At 50.5% G+C, this 20,921-nt stretch overlaps 3 long non-coding RNA genes across 4 annotated transcripts in view; 2 read left to right on the top strand and 1 right to left on the bottom strand.

Annotated features, from left to right (window-relative positions):
• LOC310750222 overlaps positions 1-1,576 on the top strand; it is a 12,656-nt gene extending 11,080 nt beyond the window's left edge. For both annotated transcript variants that reach the window (XR_014541986.1, XR_014541987.1), the window contains one exon: positions 197-1,576. This is a non-coding gene — a long non-coding RNA (uncharacterized lncRNA). The remainder of the gene's footprint in view (positions 1-196) is intronic.
• On the bottom strand, positions 658-20,921 carry LOC310750228. The gene is made up of 3 exons (XR_014541996.1): positions 20,672-20,921; positions 9,613-9,732; positions 658-763 (listed from the first exon to the last, which is right to left on the bottom strand). It is a non-coding gene; the product is annotated as an uncharacterized lncRNA (long non-coding RNA).
• LOC310750249 lies at positions 8,058-10,508 on the top strand. Its single transcript, XR_014542020.1, has 2 exons — positions 8,058-9,265; positions 9,882-10,508. It is a non-coding gene; the product is annotated as an uncharacterized lncRNA (long non-coding RNA).

Here is a 20,921-nt window from a genome sequence, read left to right as displayed (position 1 = left end):
GGGTGCGGGTGGGTGTAAAGAAAGAGTAAGTGTGTGTGTGCGTGTGTGTGTGTGTGTGAGAGAGAGAGAGAGAGAGAGAGAGAGAGATCATGGAAAGCAAAGCCAGATGTTGCTGGACCGCATCTTCGTATTATTATATCTTATTATTAACCAAATCTCTCTCTCTCTTCTTTTTTTACTGCTGGGGCTGATGAAGGGGTCCAATGACATCCAGAGAGCCATATCCCTATTTTCATAGCTGCCTGACAGGCAGAAACTCAGCCGGGCCATCAACCTCTAAAGGGAAATGCAGAATCTTCACCTTGATAATATCACAGGAACCAAACAATTTTGCGGATCACAGAGAAACCTCAGCATCCCTCGCGCCCAGGACTACCCCCTCCCCCCACCCCGTGCCAGACAGTGGGGACCCCCTTCTCATTTCCGCTCTAAAGGAATCCCCAAGGTTCTAGTCCTCATGGCTTTCAGAGGAGCATTTGAGGGTCGGTGAGGATTGGCTAAACCAAACAGCTGCTCGTCGCAGGAGAAGCAGCTTCTCTCAGGCCCTTCCCACGCCCTTTGAGGAGGCTCAGACCACCACCCCATTTTCTCGCTCTTTATGGTGGTCCTCGTCACCAGCTCTGCGAGGTCCATTTTACTTCCGATGAAGCAGATTGAAGCTCCTGAAGGTCTCGCGTCTGGAAATTCTGGGGGGCCCTGATCCTGAGCGCAGTCCCTGCAGAGTTAGCATCCTTTTGCTCAGCTGGGCTTCCTTCTGGGTAAACTGTTCTTGGAAGAAGAAAGTTAAATTTATTATAGGAAATGCGTATTTGGATAGGAAAATAGTTCCCAGTTCTGGGTGATTTGGCAATACAAGGAAGCCACGTTTGCCGCCTTTGTTCTCCCTGCAGGGATAGAGCCAAAAAGGCAAGAACTCCCCCCAAGAGAAAGGAGGGGGAGGCAGGAAGTGAGAGCTGCAAGCCGAGAGTATCAGCCTAGCGTTAAAGGAGAGGTCAGCACGGAGATCAAAGGACAAGGAGACAGTTTAGGAATTTGGGAGTTCCCTTCTCTGTCTGCTTTAACCCTTTGCAAACCGCTGTACGACAACACATGCAAGGCAAAGATTCCTAGGTTTGGACTGCACATCATACAGGGCCCAGCAGGGGGTCATTAACATGGGAGGGGGGCATCGGTTGCCATTCACGAGATGTTGTTGGTCCCCAACTCCCAGCAGCCAGAGAGGATGATGGGAGTTGCAGTCCAGCAGCGTCTAGAGAAGACATGCGGGGAATGTTTGGTCCAGCCAGTCGAAAACTTCCTGTTTCCTCCTGGCTGGAGCATCCTTCCTTTGCATGTCGCTAGAGGTGGGCAAGTGACCTTACCTGTCCAGGTAACAGAAAGACAAGGCATGCTGCCACTCTCTCTTTTTTTCACTTCCTCTGTCGCTGGACCAGCTTCTTAGCTAGAAATGCTCTGCTAGCTTCTCAGCTAGCAGAAGCATTGGGATCAAATCTCCCATATGGGGTAGATGCACATGTATATATTTGTAACTAAATCTGCCATCAGGGATCCAATTGTGAACTGATGTGAATAAACAACTTTTATTGACTTTAAGATTGTCATGTCTTTATTCTTTTAAGAGGGATAAAAGGGAACTTACCAGGAATATACAATTCAATATTGAATTGTATAAAACAGTGAGAGGCTTACACAAGCCTGCAACCAGCTATCTGCTGTGCATGCAAAAGGGGAATGTAAACTCTGCTAAGTAAAGGAACTTGCTAACGCACGTTAGGAAGGATATTAATAAACAATATATCCTCTCCTGCCTCCCTGAACATTCCATATATATATATATAAAATAGCTCACCATCTTACTTTAAAAAGTGTGAGATGGGAAGTGCAATGGGCAATGTCATGGAAAGGGAGACAGCATGGTGCAGTGGTTAGGGTGTCGGACCAAGGTTCAAATCCCCACTCAGACATGACGCTCTCGCTGGGTGACCTTGGACCAGTCATAGTCTCTCAGCTTAACCTACCTTGCGGGGTGGTTGTGAGGAAAAAATGGCCCACTGAAGATTTGGTCGCTTCAAGCAAACTTATGCGCTGCTGGGATCTGAAAGCCCAGGTTGGATTTTTAAATTTTCTGGTGCATTTTATTTATTGCTTGCCATGTTTTGTTATGATGAGTTTAGCACTTACATTTTTGGAAAGAGGGGTTATAGATCTGATTTGTTTCATAAAATGTATTATATGCCGCTTGACTGTAAAAACAACCTTCAAAGCACTTCACAAAAGCTATCAGTTAAAAAGCGTTTAAGAACAACTATTTGAAACCTTCAAAAAACAGTTAAAATAATGACTAGGTAAAAACCAGATTAACAGAATCACGGGACTGTAGAGTTGGAAGGAATCCTGAGAGTCATCTAGACCAACCCCCTGCGATACAGAAGTCTCAACTAAAACATCCATGCCTAAAACACCTCTCAACAGGTCATGTCTGGAGAAGCTCTGCCTGAACAGAATTGCTTTGAGCAGGTCCTGAGCTGTGAAGGGCTTGACTGAATGATCGGTTGGTATCATTTATATTCCCCCTATCCCTCAAGGACTTGGGGCGGAGGACACAGTTATCCTCGCAACAACCCAGTTCTGGTCCTAGCAGTCCATACCGGCTGCTTATAATTAAACACACATTGGTGATGCAAGATTAGGAGGTCAGGAACAGGAAGCCGCCCATGTGTCCTAGCCAAGGTTTTGGTTACACAGTAGGCGGGAAACCAACAGGTGTAGCTTGCTGCGATCAGCACAGCGTCCCCTGTTGGATATCTGCCTGTCATGCAGCTGGCAAAGGCAGAAGAGCGCCTGCTTCTGTCTTTGCAACGAGGCTGGGAGCTGCCCGCTGCCTGCCCCCGAGGTGAAGGAGGCCAGTGTTTGTTGGGCTCCGTGGCATTCGGGGCACGTCCTTCCCGACCCACCGGGCAAGGCAAAGCCAAGCCAAGCCATGCCAACCCCCCAGATCCTGAACACCCCCCACCTCGCCCCGGCTGCTACCTTCGTCACTCGCTGAGCAGCGTCAGCAAGCGTCGCTGCTGCTCCGGCAACGGGCGCGCTAGCAGGGGCAGGTGCTGCCACCCGGTGGCCACAGGAAGGTACTGCAGGGCCAGCGCGGGCGTGACGCAAACACGCGGCAATTATCACGCCAGCAGCACCAAGGCTGGCCGGGCACACTCAGCCCTCCAGAGGGCTGGCGAAGAGGCCTTTTCCTTATCGGGGGCGCCAGCAGGATCTCTGCTGCACCCACAGAGGATGGCCCTTTGGGAATGGGTAGGATGGTTTTATTACGGAGGAGGGGAATTGGGGGGGGGGAGGTTACCCAGCCAACACATCAGAAGCGTTGGCCTCCTGAGCTCGTGTGAATTTGACAACATCCATTTCCAGAGCAGAGGCGCTCGTTCCGCCGCACGGCGTCACATGCAAACACCACCACTGATTTCAATACATTCCCCTCCATTGGACAACCTGCCCTGGGCAAGGAGACCCCGTCCCCAAACAGAGAAATTCACCAAAGAAATAGCCCAATAGATGGTTTCATTTAGTTCCAAAGGGTAATAAAAATTGTGGTCCAGGAATGGAGGGGAGGGGACCTGACTCATGGAACGAATGGAACTGGGACGCCCACGCACACCTTGGATATGCAGATATTTTCATTAACTCGCGTGAAGTGTGCACTTGAACCACGCATGATGGACAGGGGCATGTCTGGATCTCAAGGTTTCTGCCTGGCGCCACAGCTTTTTCCGTGACATACCGACGATGTTTTGATGCTGCTGTGTTAAATGTATCATGGGGAAATGTGGGAACTCTTGTGGGAATTTTTCGAGGATAGTAGGGGAGGATATATTGATTAAATATTATCCTTCCTCACTCACGCTAGTGAGCTAGTAGCAGAGCACATTCCCTTGCACATTGCAGGAAGCTAGTGGATGGATTTATGAGAATCGTTTGCTTTAAGCAATCCAGTCTGGCTTGTCCAGATTGGATTGTTCCTGGTAAATCCCCTTTAGTTCCCTCTTAAAAACAATAATGACACAACAGTCTTCTTTTAAAAGTAATGATAAGGTTTACTTGCATTCAGTTCACAGTATGAAGGCAGGCTTTAGCTCAGGGGTCAGCAACCTTTTTCAGCCGTGGGCTGGTCCACCGTCCCTCAGACCATGTGGGGGGCTGGACTATATTTGGGGGTGGGGAATGAACGAATTCCTATGCCCCACAAATAACCCAGAGATGCATTTTAAATAAAAGGACACTTTCTACTCATGTAAAAACACGCTGATTCCCAGACCGTCCAGGGGCTGGATTTAGAAGGCGATTGGGCCGGATCTGGCCCCCGGGCCTTAGGTTGCCGACCCCTGCTTTAGCTTGTAGTTACAGTTACAAAGAAAAGTGTGGGTTCATCCTCTGCGAGGGATGAGCCCATGTGCTGCTGGCTGAGAGCCAGCAGACAGCAAAAGGAAAAATGGAGAGAAAGGATCAAGAGAGAACAATGGCTGCGTGACTGGCCCTTTTGTAGGGTCTGCCAGCATCACGCCCATCTACCTGGTCACACACAGGGGGAGGATGCTCCAGGTGTGACAGGAAGTCCTCCTGGCTGGAGCAACATTCCCCTGTGTGTACACTCTGGGCAAAAAGGAAATGTTGTATTTGACTGTTTCCGTGATATTATATCCCACAACTCTTAACAGCCCATATGCCCTTTGTTCTGGGCTTTTTCTTCCCTGTTTTTGCTTGGGAACCTTATTGCAACAAAAGGCTTCCTAGCTGCTGTTTTGCTTTGATTTGCCTGCCTGAGGTCTCTTGCTTGAATCTGGTCAGTTCTGAACCCGCAGGTCTCTAGACCCTGGCAAAGTTGGGAAACGGTTTAAGTACCGTACCCCAATATTTTGTCCTTATCAGCCTTTCTGGGATCCTTTCCAACCTCACAATTCTAGGATTCTTTGCTTCATTGGAGGTTTTTAAACAGAAGTTGGGTGGCCACCTGTCAGGGATCCATTAGCTGCATTTCCTGTATTGCAGGGGTTGGGCTAGATGACCATTGGGGGACCCTTCAAGCTCTACAGGTCTATGATTTTGTGTGCACACAAGGGGGCACCCCTTCTCTCCACCACCCGCTTCCTCGCAGCCCTTGTCCCTCCTGGCTGTTTCCCACCCATCATAAGCCGCCCATCTGCCAGACCTTGGCCAGAGCCTCGCTCTCCTGCTCCAGTTCTCCTTTGTCAGTCTCCTTTGCCCAGTGAGATGGGCCTCTCTCTCCCTGGAGAAACTGGAGGGGTCTGGCATTACGGCAGGGAACGTCCCGTCCCCCCTTCCTTCCTCCCTCCCTCCCAGACCCAAAGGAGACTTTACGGTTCCCCCACTTTCCTCAAATCCAGAGCCAGTTGCAAAAGGATTAAGTCACAATTATGGGGAGGGAGGAGAGCAGGATGAGGCCTGAAGGTGCGAATGGGCTGAGAGGAGGGACCCCTCAGATGAAGAGGCTGGGAGTGGGGGCGAGGGCTCTCTGGATTCTCGAAGAGGAGGGATAGGAAGGCTTTTTACCACACCCCACCCTCCGAAGCCCGTGTGGGGATGTTGCCAGGGAGAGAGAGAAACCAGGGCAGGGTAGCTGGGCCTTGGCCCCCCATCTCCCCAGGAAGGGCTTCCTTCGCCCGGGTCCTCTGGCCTGGCACGGGGGAGCCAGGAGGAGGATTAACAGTTCCCTGCGCCTCCAGCCTGGCGTCGCGCTGCGAGTGGTTTGGAGCGGGCAGCCAAGGCGCTGCTAATCGAAGCCAGGTGTGGGGGGCTTTTTTGGGGGGGAGGCTCGGAAATGGGGGCTTGTATCCTGTCCAAGTCAGGCCGGTCCTGGGCCCACCGCTGAGCATGCGCCAAAGCCGCAGCTGCTGCTGCTGGAGGAGGAGGGAGAGAGGCGCTGGCTCCCCGCATCTGGCCTGCCTGCGTCGCCTCCTCGCGCGGTGATTAATGGCGGGGAAGGGAGGGAGCACCCAGACCCCCCCCCCGCTTCGCCAATGAGTTCACCAGAGCCTCGCTCCAATGTGCGGAACTCGTTGAGGGGAAAAGCGCCCTCTCCGTGCGCGGGCGCGCACGCGCCACCCCGAAATGCGCCTCGCGCTGCCCGCGCGCAGCCAACAAGGGGCTACGAAGCCAGTTTCTCGCCCTTCCTCCCCGGTTCCCGCTTGGGCACGGCGTGGAGAGTCACCCGGAGAGCCCTGAAGAAGCAGGATCAGGCCGTCTAGTCCAGCCTCCTGTCCTTGCTAAATGCCCCCGAGAGAAAGTGCCTTTGGAGGTTTCATAAGAACATCAGCAGAGCCTGGGGGTTCTGGGATGGAATCGGGCAAAAAGTGGCCCATCTAGTCTTGTATCCTGCATCCAACCAGATGCCCCAAACCGGAAACCCACAAGCCAGACATGGAGGCAACAGCGCTCTCCCAGCTTGCAGTTTGGAGGTAGGCTGCCCCTGTGCCTGGAGGTTCTGTTGGTTAATGGCCTTCGCAAAGGGGGCCCATCGAGTCCAGCGGCCTGTCCTCACTGTGGCCAGCCAGACGCCCCAAAGGGACCTGAGCAACTCTCCCCTGTTTGTTCCCCATTGCTTGGTACACAGAGGTAGACTGCCTCTGGGCGTGGAGGTTCTGCTATCACAGCAGGCCTCCGATTGGAGGTTCTGTTTTACAATCCTGAAGGCCCCCTGAGTCCAGCTTCCTGTTCTCTCAGTGGCCCAATTGGGGCAAGAAAGGAGGCCTGCAAGCAGGACCTGAGTGTGCCAGCTCTCCCTGGCCCAGTTGGACTGGCATGCATTCACTGCCTCCGCCAGGGCAGGGAGAACAGAGCCATCGGAGTTACAAGCCACTGACAGCCTTACCTTCCACTGTGAATTTTCATAATTCTTTATAAGAGCGTTGGAAGAGCCTGGCTGCAGCTGGGTCAGGCCAGTGGGGGCCCATTCAACCCACCTGAGGGATGTGGCCCTCCAGACCTCCCTTATCTGGCCCTTGGAAATCTCCCCAGGGTGGCGAGAGGGGTGTGTGTGTGTAGAAAGCAACCTATCCTGGGAAGGCAAAATTTGCATGTGTTGCCCTACCCACTTTTGCCTCTGGCCCCACCCACCACTGGCATGCGGCCCCCAGCTGCTGCCACAGAGGAGAATGTGGCCCTCAGCTGGAAAAGGTTAAAGCAGCACACCTTGACCTCAGATCTCAGAAAGGTTTCCCAACTGAGAACAGGATGTTGGCCTAGAGGGGTCATTGGCTTGATCCAGCAGGGCTATCCATATGGATGTCTACTGTGATAGCAGAACCTCCATGGCCAGGAGCAGTCTACCTCTGAATACCTGATGATGGGGAACAACAATTAGATGGGTGGTGTTGTGCTCAGGGGCTGCTTGGGGGACTTCCCAGTGGGGCATCAGGTTGGCTCCTGTGAGAACAGGATGCTGGACTAGTTGGGGCCCCTGCCCAGGCCTGATCCTGCAGGCTTTTCCATTCTTATGTTCCTGCAAAACACCACCTGTTGATTATTGCAGATCAGGCTGCAGAGGAAAGCAGACCCTGGATGTTTTCCTGCCTAGCTGATTTCACAAACCTTACTTTGTGCTTGTTAGGAGTGTGTGTGTGAGAGAGTGGGGGTCTTTGCCCCACACCTTGTGGCAATGTTCTCTCCCCCCCCCCGCCCCTTTCCTCTCCAGGAGGGGGCAACCTCAGATGTCAGTCAGCGCAAGGCCTCAGGGACTCAGCGGCTTGTCTTCAGGTTGCCGGGAGGTGGGGAAGGGGCTGCCTGTGTGATTTATACATAACAGACCAATAAATTACCTGGATGAGGCCTGGGGGACCCATTCCTCACACCAGCCGCGCAGAGTCTGATGCCAGAACCTCTCCAAAAAAAGAAAGAGAGAGAGAAAAGAATTGTTTCCAACAATTAGCTGAAGATGAGGCAAAGACGAGAGAGGAGAGTTAATTCTGGGGGGGTGGTAGGGGGGTCTCAGTACCCCCCAACCCCTCTTACTTAAGTTTGTGCCTTTGGGAGGTCTCTGATGGTGCCCCTTTTGTAAGTTTGGTCAGGAAGGAAATGCAATACGAGGGGAGCCTTTCTTCGCAATTCACGGTATTTATTAGTTTTGTTTTGAAATTCATTTATTTATAAGTTTAATGGGACACAGATACTTCTTTGTCTTACCATTTGCTCCTCAGAACAATCCTACAAGGTAGGTTAGAAGAGTAAGAATTGTTGGAAGGGGGTTCCCCAAGGGCCATCTAGTCTGACCCCCTGCGTTGCAAGAATCACAGCCAAAGGATCCCTGACAGGTGGCCACCCAGCCTCTGTTTAAAGACCTCCAAGACCACCCACTTCCAAGCGAGTTTGTCCCACTGACTGTCAGAATGTTCTTCCCGATGTTGAGTCAGGCCAGGATGAGAGATGGCAACTGGCCCAAGGTCACCCCAGCGAGCCTCTTGGCTGAACAGGGACTTGAACCCAGGGCCTCCCAGGTTCTAGGCTGGCACTCTGACCGCTACACTGCCACTGCCTCTTTACCTGGCATCTTGACTCAGAAGTATGAGTCAAGTTCTGTGTCTGTGACGCTGCCTCGCCAAGTCTTGGGCCGTTTTGTCCTGCTGGCTCAAGCGGCTGCTTCTTTGTTTTTGAAAATGTGGGAATAGAACCAGGGAACTTCTGGATGCAGGACCAGACTCCTTGCTTACCCAACCCAGTACTGTCAGCTCTGACCGGCAGCGGCTCTCCAAGCTCTCAGAGCAGAGATGTCTGCCTTTTGCAGCACCTGTGGCTCCTCGAGCCTTTATAACTGGAGACGCCACTGGGGATTGGACCCAGGATCTTCTGTCTGCAAAGCGGGTCCATTCCATGCAATGCAGGAACAGGGCCTTGTGTGTGGTGGCACCTCCTCCTTGCAATATTAGACATCTCTGTTGCCATTTTGCTGCCTCCTGAAGGTCTCCATCTGCACTGGAACAAATTTCAGTCTGTTTTCATACGTGATATTTTTTGGTAAAACGGTTTGTATCATTTTCTATATATGGAATCATTATAGAAGTGTTTAAATTGGATCTAAACACTTGTTTTATATTTGTGCCTATTTTTTTCCCTGTTTTACAGTTGCATGCTTTATTGTTGTCGCCTATCCCTGGGACCTTGGGGGTAAAGGCGAGAAATCTAATAAAAGTAAATTAAGAGCAGCTGCTCCACTGCTGAGATGTAGCTCCGTCCCCAACAGCATCTTCAGGTAAGGCTGCGAACGTCCCCTGCCTTAAATCATGGAGAGCCATTGCTGCCGATCACTGTAGGCAATACTGAGTTAGGTGGACCAGTGGTCTGACTCAGTATAAGGCAGCTTCCTCATAGAATCAAAGGAATGCAGAGTTGGAAGGGATACCCAAAGGTCATCCAGCCCAACCCGCCGCAATTGCAGGAATCTCAGCTAAAGCATCCAAGACTCTGCTTAAAAACCTCCAAGGAAGGACTTGGGAGGGAGTCCGTTCCACTGTCAAACAGCTCTTACTGCCAGAAAGTTCTTCCTATGTTTCTATTGAACTCAGTCCTTCATTAGGAACATGAAGAGTGGAAGCCTACCTTATTCTGAAGGAAAGGAGTGTTGCCTAGTGGCAGGAGGTCTCAAGTTCAGTTCCTGGCAGCATCCCCAAGTGGTGTGGGATGTAACATAAGCCGTCAAGTACAACACTTCCTGTTTGCCTAGAGTGGACACAGATAGGGGAGTGTTGATCCAGCCAGTTGAACTTCCTGTTCCACCTGGAGCATCCTCTCCCTTCATGTGACCAGGTAGGTGGGCGTGACTTCTTATTACTTTTAAAAGAAGCTTGTTTTGTCTTTATTCTTTTTAGGAGGGACATGAGAGGTCTTCCCAGGAACAGAACCCAATCTGAACAAAGCCATATTGGATTACTTAAGAGATTCAAACGAATCTACCAGCTCGCTTCCTGATGTATATTGGGGAATGCACTCTGCCGTTGACTCACAAGCGTGAGTTAGGAAGGATACTATTAAATCAATATATCCTCTCCTAGTATCTACAACATTCCCACAGGCAGGACTGGGAATGTTCCCTGCCTGAATTTCTGGAGAGCCACTCAGGGGCAGTATTGAGTTACATGGACACAAGGACCTGATTCGTATAGACCAGCTATTCTGATTTAAACCCCTCCTTTATTTGGAATTGCGACTCACTTCCTATGCTCCAGACGAAACCAGCCCTTCATTAAGAACCAGGAGGACTGGAATCTAACTGCGGAAAGGGACGTTGCTCAGAGGCCTCAGTCTCAACCCCTGGACTCTCGACTCTCCCGAGGGCAGCTTTTCTGAAACTCTGGAGACTTGAACTCTGGATAGCGCAGCTTCCTCTGATCAGCCGCCCTGGTTCCCAGCCATGCATACAGAACCAACAGTGAGATCATCGGATGCCTTCAAAGCTGGGTTCTGCCTCCTGCCAAATAATGTTCCTCCTCTCTGCATATTTGGCAAACTCCTCGCTTTGCACCCATTGCTGAGCATGGGGGGGGAGTGGGGGGAGCATCCCATAATCTCTGGTTCGGAAAAGGACTCCAACCTGTCCTCTGCAGGTGGCCCAAAGGAAATAGAGCATCATTTGGAAAAACCTCCATCTCCTTCGATCATCCCAGAGAGATTATCACAAAAGGCGGTCGTAGCCAGAGAGGAAGAGGGCCAGCTCTGCCTGGTGAGAAGGTCCACGATTCAGTCTCTGGCAGGTAAGGTTGGGGAAGAATATCAGAAGAGCCTGCTGGTCCATTCAGTCCAGCATCCTATTCTCACAGCTGCCAACCAGGTGCCCACATGGGAAACCCCACCTGCAAGCAGGATTTGAGCGCAAGAACAGCAGTCTCCCCTCCTGTGGTTCCCATAACTGGTACTCAGAAGCGTGGCTGCCTCCATGCAGATCAGTGGCCATCACTGCTTCCTGTGGCAGGGAGTTCCACAGTTTAACTCTAAAACTGCCCTGAATCTTCCAACATTCCATTTCATTGGATGACCCTGCTGAGTTTTAGTATTACACTGAGAAGTCTATGCACTTTCTCTACACTCTGCAAAGTTTTATATTTCAACTAAACATCCGGAAGAACTTTCTGCCAGTAAGAGCTGTTTGACAGTGGAACGGGCTCTCACGAGAGATGGTGGACTCTCCTTCCTTGTGGGTTTTTAAGCAGAGGTTGGACGGCCATCTTTCCTGAATGCTTTAGCTGAGATTCCTGCATTTCAGGGGGTCAGACTAGATGAGCCTTGGGTCCCTTCCAGTTCTACAGTTCTCGGATTCTAGGATTCAACAGGTACAAATATTATCACATTTATTATTATTAACATAAAATTAAGACCACACATTCATTTCATACCCTGTGTAAAGGTTTTCAGCCAGTTTGCCCCTTGCTGGGGGGCCCAGAAAAAAAATTCACTGGGACTCGAGCCCACCCTTGTTGGCCTGGGAGCGCCTTCCTTTTAATGAAGGGGGCATCGGGTCAGAACAAAACGTCGTTGACGATCTCTCCATTGCAACAAGATGAAGAGGAGGAGGGTGGCGGTCCTCCTTGCGGAAGGCTCAGTGAGAAAGGGAAATGCAAGAATCTGAGATCTGTCCTGGAAACCTCACGGCATCAGAGCCCTGCTGGGTCAGGCCAAAAGGCCCCTGAGGCAAACTTCCTGTTTCTCACCAGACGCCACAACAGGAAGTCCAGCAAGCAGGACAGGCAAGGCCTCCTCACGTCACCCGTCCCTAGAAAGTGCAAAGCCCGCTTTCAAAGCCATCATGTGGCAGTGAATTCCATAAGTTGGCTATGCAGTGGGGAAAGGAAGACATCCTTTGGCCTGTCACAAGAAAAAAAAACCCTACCATTGTTTCACAACAACATTATAGCACTGGCTGACCGTCAGGCAAATAAATTCGGCCACCATCTGTTTGGCAGTCTGCTGAAGATGCAGTCTCTCTAATGGGGTCTCTTTAACAGAGGCCAGATTTGCCCAAAATTGAGGAGGAGGGCTATTAGTCCAGAAGTGGGGGGGGGCTGCCTTCCCTTCTAGGTCCCCTCCCAGGGGCCCACATGTCAGTGGTGGGCGGGATGACAAAGGCACATTTCACTCTTTAAAAAATGCATTTTCATGTTTTACTTTAAATAATCTCGACAACGCATCAACAATCAACATAATACACAAATAAGTGGCGGAATTGGCGGAAATGACTGGCAGAATCCGAGACGTGGGAGAAGACTGGAAGAAATTTAAAGACTATCTGCAGAAACACTGTAAAATTAATGAATGTTAAAATGATGCTGGATTGAAAATAAGTGGCATTAGCAACAAAGTTAATAAGAATATGCAAAAATGAATTGATAATGGATGAAAATATAGAGTTAAATATGTTAAGATATAGAGTTAAGATAAACGAAAGAGGGTAAGGATTTGCTGATTTGATTATTTAAATGGGAATACAAAAAGGGGAGGTGTGAGGAAGCCAAGGAAACAAGCTAATGAGTTTAAAGTTACAAAAAATGGATTTGTTTTTAATTCTTTTTTATCTATTTGTTTTTTGTATTTCGTATTTTTTTCTTTTTTATGTATGCTCTCGTTTTTGTATCTTTTTCTTTCTATATGACTTTTTTCTATTTTGCAAACCTATGTTTTTGTAAAACCTCAATAAATATCTTTTTTAAAAAAACAAATAAGTGGGTGTCACAACTGGAACATAAGCACATAAACAGGTTTGAGGTTGTCTGTTGGTTTTTTGCAATCAGAAGGTGCCAGGTGTCTTGCTCTGCTTCCCTTTGGACCATATCAGAGAGGGGGTCTTGTCGTCTGGGCAGCCCAGGACCTCCAGACACACTGGCCAGGCTTGTGCCTTGAGGAGGTTTCTGCGCTGCTGCTAATCCAGCAGTTTGACCCTTGGAGGTGCACTCCGTTGTCTCTCGAGACAGATGGGTGTCATCAAGGTGCATAAATGTTATAGAATGATAATTAAAAATCAAATAAGTGTCCCAGAGCAAATTTTACCTCTGTGCAGCAGGCATGTTTCTACCCACGCTCACCCACCCACCTGTCTCTCTCCATCCTCCTTCCAGAGAAGAAAAGGATCAGAGTCCAAGGAGGGGAGTAGCCTGCGGAGGGTTCCGAGGGCCGGAGAGAGAGGCCTCTGGAGGGCCGCATTTGGGCTCTGCCCTGGAGGCTCCCTGGCTCAGTGGGTGGGCACCAAGCAGGGGCATAGGAAGGGGGCGGGTCGCCCCGGGTGCCATCATGGAGGGGGGTGACAAATTATCAAGTAATAATTACTGCCCTACTAGGGCAGTTCATAAAAACTTTTTTTAAAAAAAAGCCTGCTCCAAAGGTCTTCTCTTACTACACTAGGGATTACATAGCTATATATGAAATTTCATGCATATCAGTTAATATCTTGACCCTCCTCCACAAAAATAGCTGCTTACTTGGCCGTTTTCCTATGTCGTGAAGGCTGAAATTTCAGTTCAGTGGAGCACTCACTGTTCCCAACCCCAACCCTGCAGAAAGCCATTTAATTAGACTTTAATTTGATTTTGACATGTTTTTAGGATTAATTTAATAATTGTTTGATTTTATGCCAATGTTATGTATCTGATGTTAGCCGCCCTGAGCCCGACTTCGGCCGGGGAGGGTGGGCAGGATATAAATAAAAGTTGTTTATTATTATTATTATTATTATTATTATTATTATTATTATTCCTTTGTAAGAAAATATGACATAACATAAAACCATTTTTGCAGGCAAAAAAATAAATAAATCAATGTGGGGGGGTGACAAGAAATTTTCCGCACTGGGCACCACCTGACCTTCCTACGCCTCTGGCACCAAAAAGTGCAGGTCTGGGTCTTCTATATACCAGTTTGCATGCAAGAGGGTGGTGGAGCCCTCTAGAAGCAGGGTTTGCAGTTAGCAGAGCACCAGGCACATTTTGCACCTAAAGATTCTCCATTTGTGAGCACCTCAAAGAGTCTGGGTGCCATTTTTTTTTTTTTTTTGGACCTGGCTGACACTCAAGGATTCCTGAAATGTATGTGCTTTGAAGCCTCAAAGCATATGCTACAGATAGACAATATATTAAGAAATGTAACAATAAAGAGTAGAGTGTTTTGAAAACTGAAGTATGGTACCAATATTTTTATTGTCAACACCAAATTAAACATGTATTAACAATTTCTGCTAAAAATGTGATATTAACAATGTGTTACTTATGTGAATTGCATATTACGGTAATTCATGCTTATCAAAAGTAATAAATAAGAAGTGGCAACTAGACATTCTCTTTTGGCGTCCACAACCAGCACCCAGGAGCCATTCGGCTCCTAGTTTTTCTGTCCCAGTTCCTAACGCTGCCTGGAGAGGGTTACCTGGGGGGCTGCTAAGAGGCAGGGGGGGGCTGGAAGTGTTAGTGACTATCAGACTTTGAAAAGTTGGACCGATTTCACCTGCTGTGTTGAATTAATCAAACTAAATAGTTCTCATTGGCTTTTGAATAAACGTTCAATTAATTGTTACTGTTCTGATTTTTACAGCATTCTGGTCTTTCCTCAGTGGGTCTTGCAAACCACTATTCTGAATAATTCTTTTAAGAAGGCAGGGGATGAAGAACTTAGGCAACCAAGTGGGTGGGTGGGGAGTGTGGCCCATCACAAAATTTGGGGACCACTGATTCCCAAAGGACATGCAGGCTGCAGTCTCCGAACCAGAGAAGCAGACGTTCTTGTGCTCGAATGCTGCTTGTGGGTTTCCCAAAAGAGGCACCTAGGTGGCTACTGTGAGGGCAGGATCCTGGACTAGATGGGCCCCCTCTGGCCTGATCCAGCAGCCATGATCTTCTGAGGTTCTTAACTTCTTAAGCAGGGTGCAAACCATGGTGTCAGCCTCACAGCCTTACAGGGACTTGGGCCCTTGTGGGCTTGGAGACCTGTTTTTTGTGCTTTGTTTCCCCTTAAGAAGCAGCCCTGCAGGGGTGCAACTCTGCACAGAGGCAGGGGGAGCTTGGACAAGGCTGCGGTTGTGTGTGGCGCAGTGGGAAAGGGGAAACGAAAGCTGTCAGCCTCCACACATTCTTTCTCCCTCGGTCCAGACCCCACTCCGTTTCCACAACAGGAGAAAAAGCCAGCCTGACCTTACCTTGGGCCAAAGCCCCACCCCAGCCTCATTTGTAGCACTTCTGGACAGGCAACCAACAAGGGCTCATCCAGCCTTGTTCCCGACCAGGAAACTAGGAGGGAAGCATGGGGAGTTGTTTAGGATGGATGTGTGTCAGGAAGGGTTCAGCAGGACAAGGGTCATGGGGTGGGGGTTTTTCAGACTGAGGGCCACACTGCCTCGCTGGCAACATGGCAGCAGTGGCTGGGGCCAGAGGGAAAAGAGGGCGGAGCCACAGGTGTGATTTGTACTTTTGTATACAAAAAGAGAGGTCCTGCACATCAAACTCTCCATCTTCAATTCAGGCAAGCGAGCGAGAAGCAGAATCAGAACTGTAGACTTGGGAGGGACCCCCAAAGGCCATCCAAACCCTGCAATGCAGGGCCAATCAGAGGCTAGGGAAAGAGGGTGTGGCCTGGGGCAAGTCCCAAGGGCTTGATGGGAAGCCCTTGGGGGCCGAATTTCTCCTCTGGGTCTGAGGTTTGCTCTCCCTCCTAGATAAAAGTTTTATAAACATATGTATATTTTCTCTCCTAATATTTGAACTTTGGGATTGTGTGGCTGACAGGGGATTTTAAATGGATCTGAGGAACTCCCTGCTTATACAGCCCAGAATAACACAACCATGTGATGGTCTTAGGTGCCTCTGAAAGGGGGATTAGAACTAACTTAGTTGGTCTTTAAGGTGCTACTGGAAGGGAAATTTTTTTTTTGTTTAGTCCCAGAGGGCAGCACCTTGAAGAAAGCTCCCATATAGGAAGATAGGAGGGTCAACGTTTCCCTCACACCTTGGCATTTTAAGGTGCAAGCTTCTGAGTCACACAGGACCCCATTTCTCTCTTTTGAGGACTCATCCTGAAGCAAGAGTCCTGTGTGACTCCAAAGCTTGCATCTGGCAATTTTATGTCTTTATTCCTTTATATACAGCTTGGTTGTCAACAACCTTGAAGTGGTTTACGTTTAGGTACTCTGGGGACATTTCCGCCTGCCAAGATGAAGCCAAGTGACCTGAGCTATTATGGGTTGCAGGGAGCCCATTTTGAAACGGGTAGAGCCTCTTCCTTAAAGTGAGGCAGCAGTCAACAATGGGCATTTGAAAAGACAGCAAAATGAGAGTAGGGAAGGCAAGCTACGGTTCATAAAGAACCATCTGTATTTGTCTGCAAAAGTCGCCAAGCCGGAGCCACCACTGGGGAGGCCACGCTCCTTTTCTGGGGTAATGGGATGGGATGAAGATGTTGGGACTTTCCCTTCTGTCCCCAAGAGACAGGCAGGTGCCCAGACCTAAGTCTCCAAGTTCCTCTTGGCCTCTCCTGCTATTATAGACCTGCCCATGTCTGCCTGATGGTGGCTTAGACCAGCATTTCCCAGAAAGGACAGTAGCACCTTGGGGGGGGGGTGGCAGTGAGATTGTGTGTGTGTGTGTGTGTGTGTGTGTGTGTGTGTGTGTGCTAAGAGGCAAGGGGGACACCGGAGATGACAATCAGACTTTGAAATGCTGCTGTCACTGTACAGTATCAGGCTCATCCATTTTGTAGCATTGATTAAACAAAATTTAATTGGATTTTGACTAAACGTGCAATTGATTGTTACTGTTTTGCATTTCATTATGTCAGCCTGGACACACCGTTTCTCCGGACGCACCTCTGAAAGCCTACCGAAGGCATCAGAGAACCCCGAATTAAAATAAGCCGGACCCCCACTAAAAGTGGGTGGGGGCGCCCAGGAGGATAGTGAATCGGGTTTAGCAGTTTTTAATAACAGAAGCAGGGCCACGAGGAGTGATCCCCAACTCAGCTCTAGCCACTGCAATCATTAGACCTAAGTTATGCGTGCCAGGTAATACGTCTACTCCGAGTAGGACTAGCCCCGCCTGCAGACTCCGTTTCTGTTCCTTCCTGCCTCCTTTCGTTGTGGGTACGTGAGTGCTGTTTTTGCTTTCGAGCAGCTGTGTCACACACCTCAGACTTTCATATTTGCTAAGCTTCTTATTTGCGAATCTTCCGGGCGGGGGACAGGCGGGGGAAGGGGAGCGGAGCCCTTTCAAAGCGGGATAAAAGCGAACTTTGTCTCCCCTCGTCCCGGGGCGGGGCGGGGCAGCTCCCCTTGGGCAGACAAGTTACCTCGCTTTCCGGGTTTCTTCTCATTTCTCTCTCTCCCCCCCACCGCGAGATGGGAAGGGGTCCGCGGGCCGGGTGGTGTGGCCCCTGGGCGCCTTTCGGCAAAGGGAGCGGGCGCCAGAGCAAGGCGTTCGATCCCACGGAAATAATCAATTAATATTATTCATTGGAAACATTCTGAAGTCGCGAAGAGGTAGCATAAAAATAAATAAATAAAACAAATACGACCTAGATTCCTGTTGGTGTTATTAATAGCAACAGCAACGGTTATTACAATAACTAAATTAAATTCGCATTTAATAAAATAGTAATAATAGCAATAATAATTATAAACTGGAGTGTGGGGATTTTCACATGCTATTCCTGAAATGCAATTGTTATTCTCGCTCAAAAACCGGGAGAAATCCACGGTAACGACCTCGAAATTCGCCTCGCAAAGCGACAAGCACGCCAGACTTTTAAAGCCCCGGAGGAGATGAAGGCTGGGCGCGCGCCCTTGTGGGGGGAGGGGAGAGGAATATTTTCAAAAGTTGAGTGGGGGGGAATCTCCTAAACAGCGATGGAAAGGAGAGCCGTCCGCCTGGGCTTGCGACGCAAGAGAGGCGAAAATGAAACCAGCCTCCGGCGCGCATCCCCGGGGCGGCGGGCCTGCGATCTCCAAACGCCTAAAAAAGGGCCTCTTCTCCCTCTCCAAAATTGGGCGCGCCTGGGTGGCTTCCAGCAGAATCCATCGATCCTTCCCCAAAATCCCCTTTCGGGCGTTTTTGTTGCGGTTGTAAATTCAATTGCGTTGTGTTGTTTTAAGTTGAGAAGTTTCTGTTATTAATTCGTTAACGCGTTTCTTGTAGTTTTCAAGCCTTTGAAAAGGCGGAGAAAAACCGTCTCGCTCCTCCAGCCAAGGACGCAAACGATCCCATTCGGTTTAAATCCTTTTTTGGAAGAAGAGGCTCAATAAAAAAATATATTGCCTTATATTCCTCGGGTCCATTTTTGCTCCTTAATCGAAATCGCTGGCGGCTAAGCTTAACCCTCGATTTAACCCGGGGGAAGCAGAGCCGGAGAATCTCTTTCGATCAAGCGTTTTACAAATCTTCGAAATAAATGAAAGAAGCAAGTAGTTTCACCCGTCCAACCGTCTGTCAATCGACGACGAGGGGGCGGGTTCGCCTGCAGGGAATATTAGTAGAGCTCCCCTCTCCCCAAAAAATCCCAGTCTCCAAGTCCTAACCCGTGTTCAGAGAGTGGAGGGATTTGGTATTTAGAGCGCTGCTCATGCGGGTTTTTATGCCGTGGTCGTCAGAACACGGACTCCTGTATAATATGTTTATTCCTCGCCGGCCTAGAGAAATGCACAGAGGTTTCGAAGGCGCGGGGAATAAAACACGGATCTTACCATCTCTCTCTTTCTTACATGCACGCTTCTGGGTCTGGGTCTCGTGTGGACGATGCCTCCCCCTGCTCTCCCGGTTCAAAATCGTATCGCGCCTGAACTCCGTTGTTAAACCGCTTTGGGATGTGACCCCTCTCTACTCGAAAAGCGGTCTAAATCCCACTCCCCCGCCCCCCAAATAATGAAGAAATGGGAGAAATGCCCTTCAGGGCCCAGAAATGGATTTCACATAATTTGTGAAGTGGGTTTGATGGCCTTGAGAGGGTCAGAAGGGACTAAAATGGAAGACATAGAGGAGCGGGAAGCAGGGAGACGGAAGGAGGTCCCCGTCGATAAGATTCTGAATTACTTTATTGTAACTTGTCAAAGAGAATTCATTTTGTCTATTTACTTATTGCATTTCAATCCCACCTTTTTTCTCCAAGGAGCTCTGGTGGTTCTCTTCCCCCCATTTAATCCACCCAGCAGCCCTGCGAGGTAGGCTAGGCGGAGAGTGACTGACAGGCCCCGGGTCACCTGGTGAGCTTCCTGGCCGAGTGAGGGATTTGAACCCTGGTCTCTCCCAGGTCCTAGTCCGACACTCTAACCACTAGGCAACACTGGGTCACTGGAAATGGAGGGGGCGGGAAAGGAGCGGGGTGGTTAGCGCTGGAAACAACTAAGGAGAAAACAGGACTCTGGTCCCAGTCTCCTTTCGAAATCTCATCGTGCAAAAACAAGGTGCTCTCTCTCTCTCACACACACGCACACACACACACACACGCATGCACACATGGATAAACATCACTTTCTCTTTCACACACTTTCCCTGGCCGGTTCCTGCCCCCGGCTGAGGACCACAGCCGTCGCTTTGATAGCAACGGGGGTCCGAGTTGGTTTTGGCTGCAGGAGAAGACCCGACGCGGCGGAGGCTCTTTCCCAAATTTGAGAGAGGCTGCAGAGAAAGAACCCGAGGAAGCAGGAAGGGAGACCCACTGTCCGTGCAAAACTCCCGGTTTCTTTGGCTTCCCAAGTCCTCACACACCCCGAGCCACTGAAAACATGCGAAGAGAAGATCACCCGAAGGGCCCTGCAGTGCAGGACTGGGCCGGAGGTCTTCGCAGCGCCCACCTAGATGCCCCAAATGGGAAGTCCCCGAGCAGGACCCGGACGACTGACTGTGTGACTTCTGAGGGAGGAACTGGGTAGAATCCTGCTTGCGTGCTCAGTTCAGAGCGGCTGGGGATTTGGGTGTTGTGTTTTAAAAGAGTGAAAACTGGACATTGGTGGAGAGGGGGGCCACCATAAGGATCAGGCCGGGCGGGGCATCGAGCCCAGTACCCAGTTCTCACAGTGGCCAACCAGACACCCACAAAGCGAAGCCCCCAAGCAGTACCTGAGCGCGCAACAGCAACGCTCTCTGGTATAAAAACATATATCTCTGTAACGAAAGAGACGCTATTTATTCAGATAGGGAGTGCTACTGGAAGAGATCAGGATCCCAACTCCTCCGCTGAGAACTCCCCGTTTGGACCCCTCTCCCCCGGCCCTTCAAAGCGGTCCCAGGCCTCCAAAAAAGCGCCCGACGGGACCCCCGGAGCCGCGCGCCTGAATGAAGCGGAGCGCCGCTTTGTCGTTCCCGCGGCAACCGCCAGGTGTCGCCAGTCCAGCAGGCTCCTTCAGCACCCGCGGAGAGGAATTGGGTCCGTGTGTGCGCGGGCGCGCGCGCGTGTTGGGGGGGCAGCGCGGGATTCCTGGAGGAGGAGAGGAGAGGGGGCTGTGGCCAGGGGGCAGGAGAGCGGCTGGGGAGCGAAGTGCGAGGAAGGGCTATTTACCCCTAGGATCCCCCCCCCATCACCATATTCCGCGGAGACATGGGGGCGGTGTGGGTGGGGGGCAGAGGAGAAGCAGAAGTGGGGCAGGGGAGGCGGAAGGAGGGGCGGGCGCTGGCCGCCTGGCCCCCAAACCCGCAGCACCCACCTCTTGGACGAGAAGCGCTCCGGGGGCCGGACGGGGAAGGGGGTGCTCGCCAAGGGCCAAAGACGGAGCTCCCTCGACGGCGGCGCTCCCTCTTCTCCTTCCCCTCGGGGTAGCCGGAGCCGAGGAGATCCCCGGCAGCGCGCATCGGCGAGGGACCCGCCCCGGCCTGAAGGTCCTCCCTCCCACCCCATCCCACGGCGGGGGGGGGGGCGCGGCCGCTGCTTCTCCTCCTACCTGGGGCGATTCCTGC

The sequence above is a fragment of the Podarcis filfolensis genome (assembly GCF_964270895.1).
Source record: "Podarcis filfolensis genome assembly, chromosome: 15".
In the NCBI taxonomy this organism is placed as follows: domain Eukaryota; kingdom Metazoa; phylum Chordata; class Lepidosauria; order Squamata; family Lacertidae; genus Podarcis; species Podarcis filfolensis.
The sequence above is the reverse complement of the archived record's forward strand: the minus strand, read 5'-3'. Positions and strand labels throughout refer to the sequence as shown.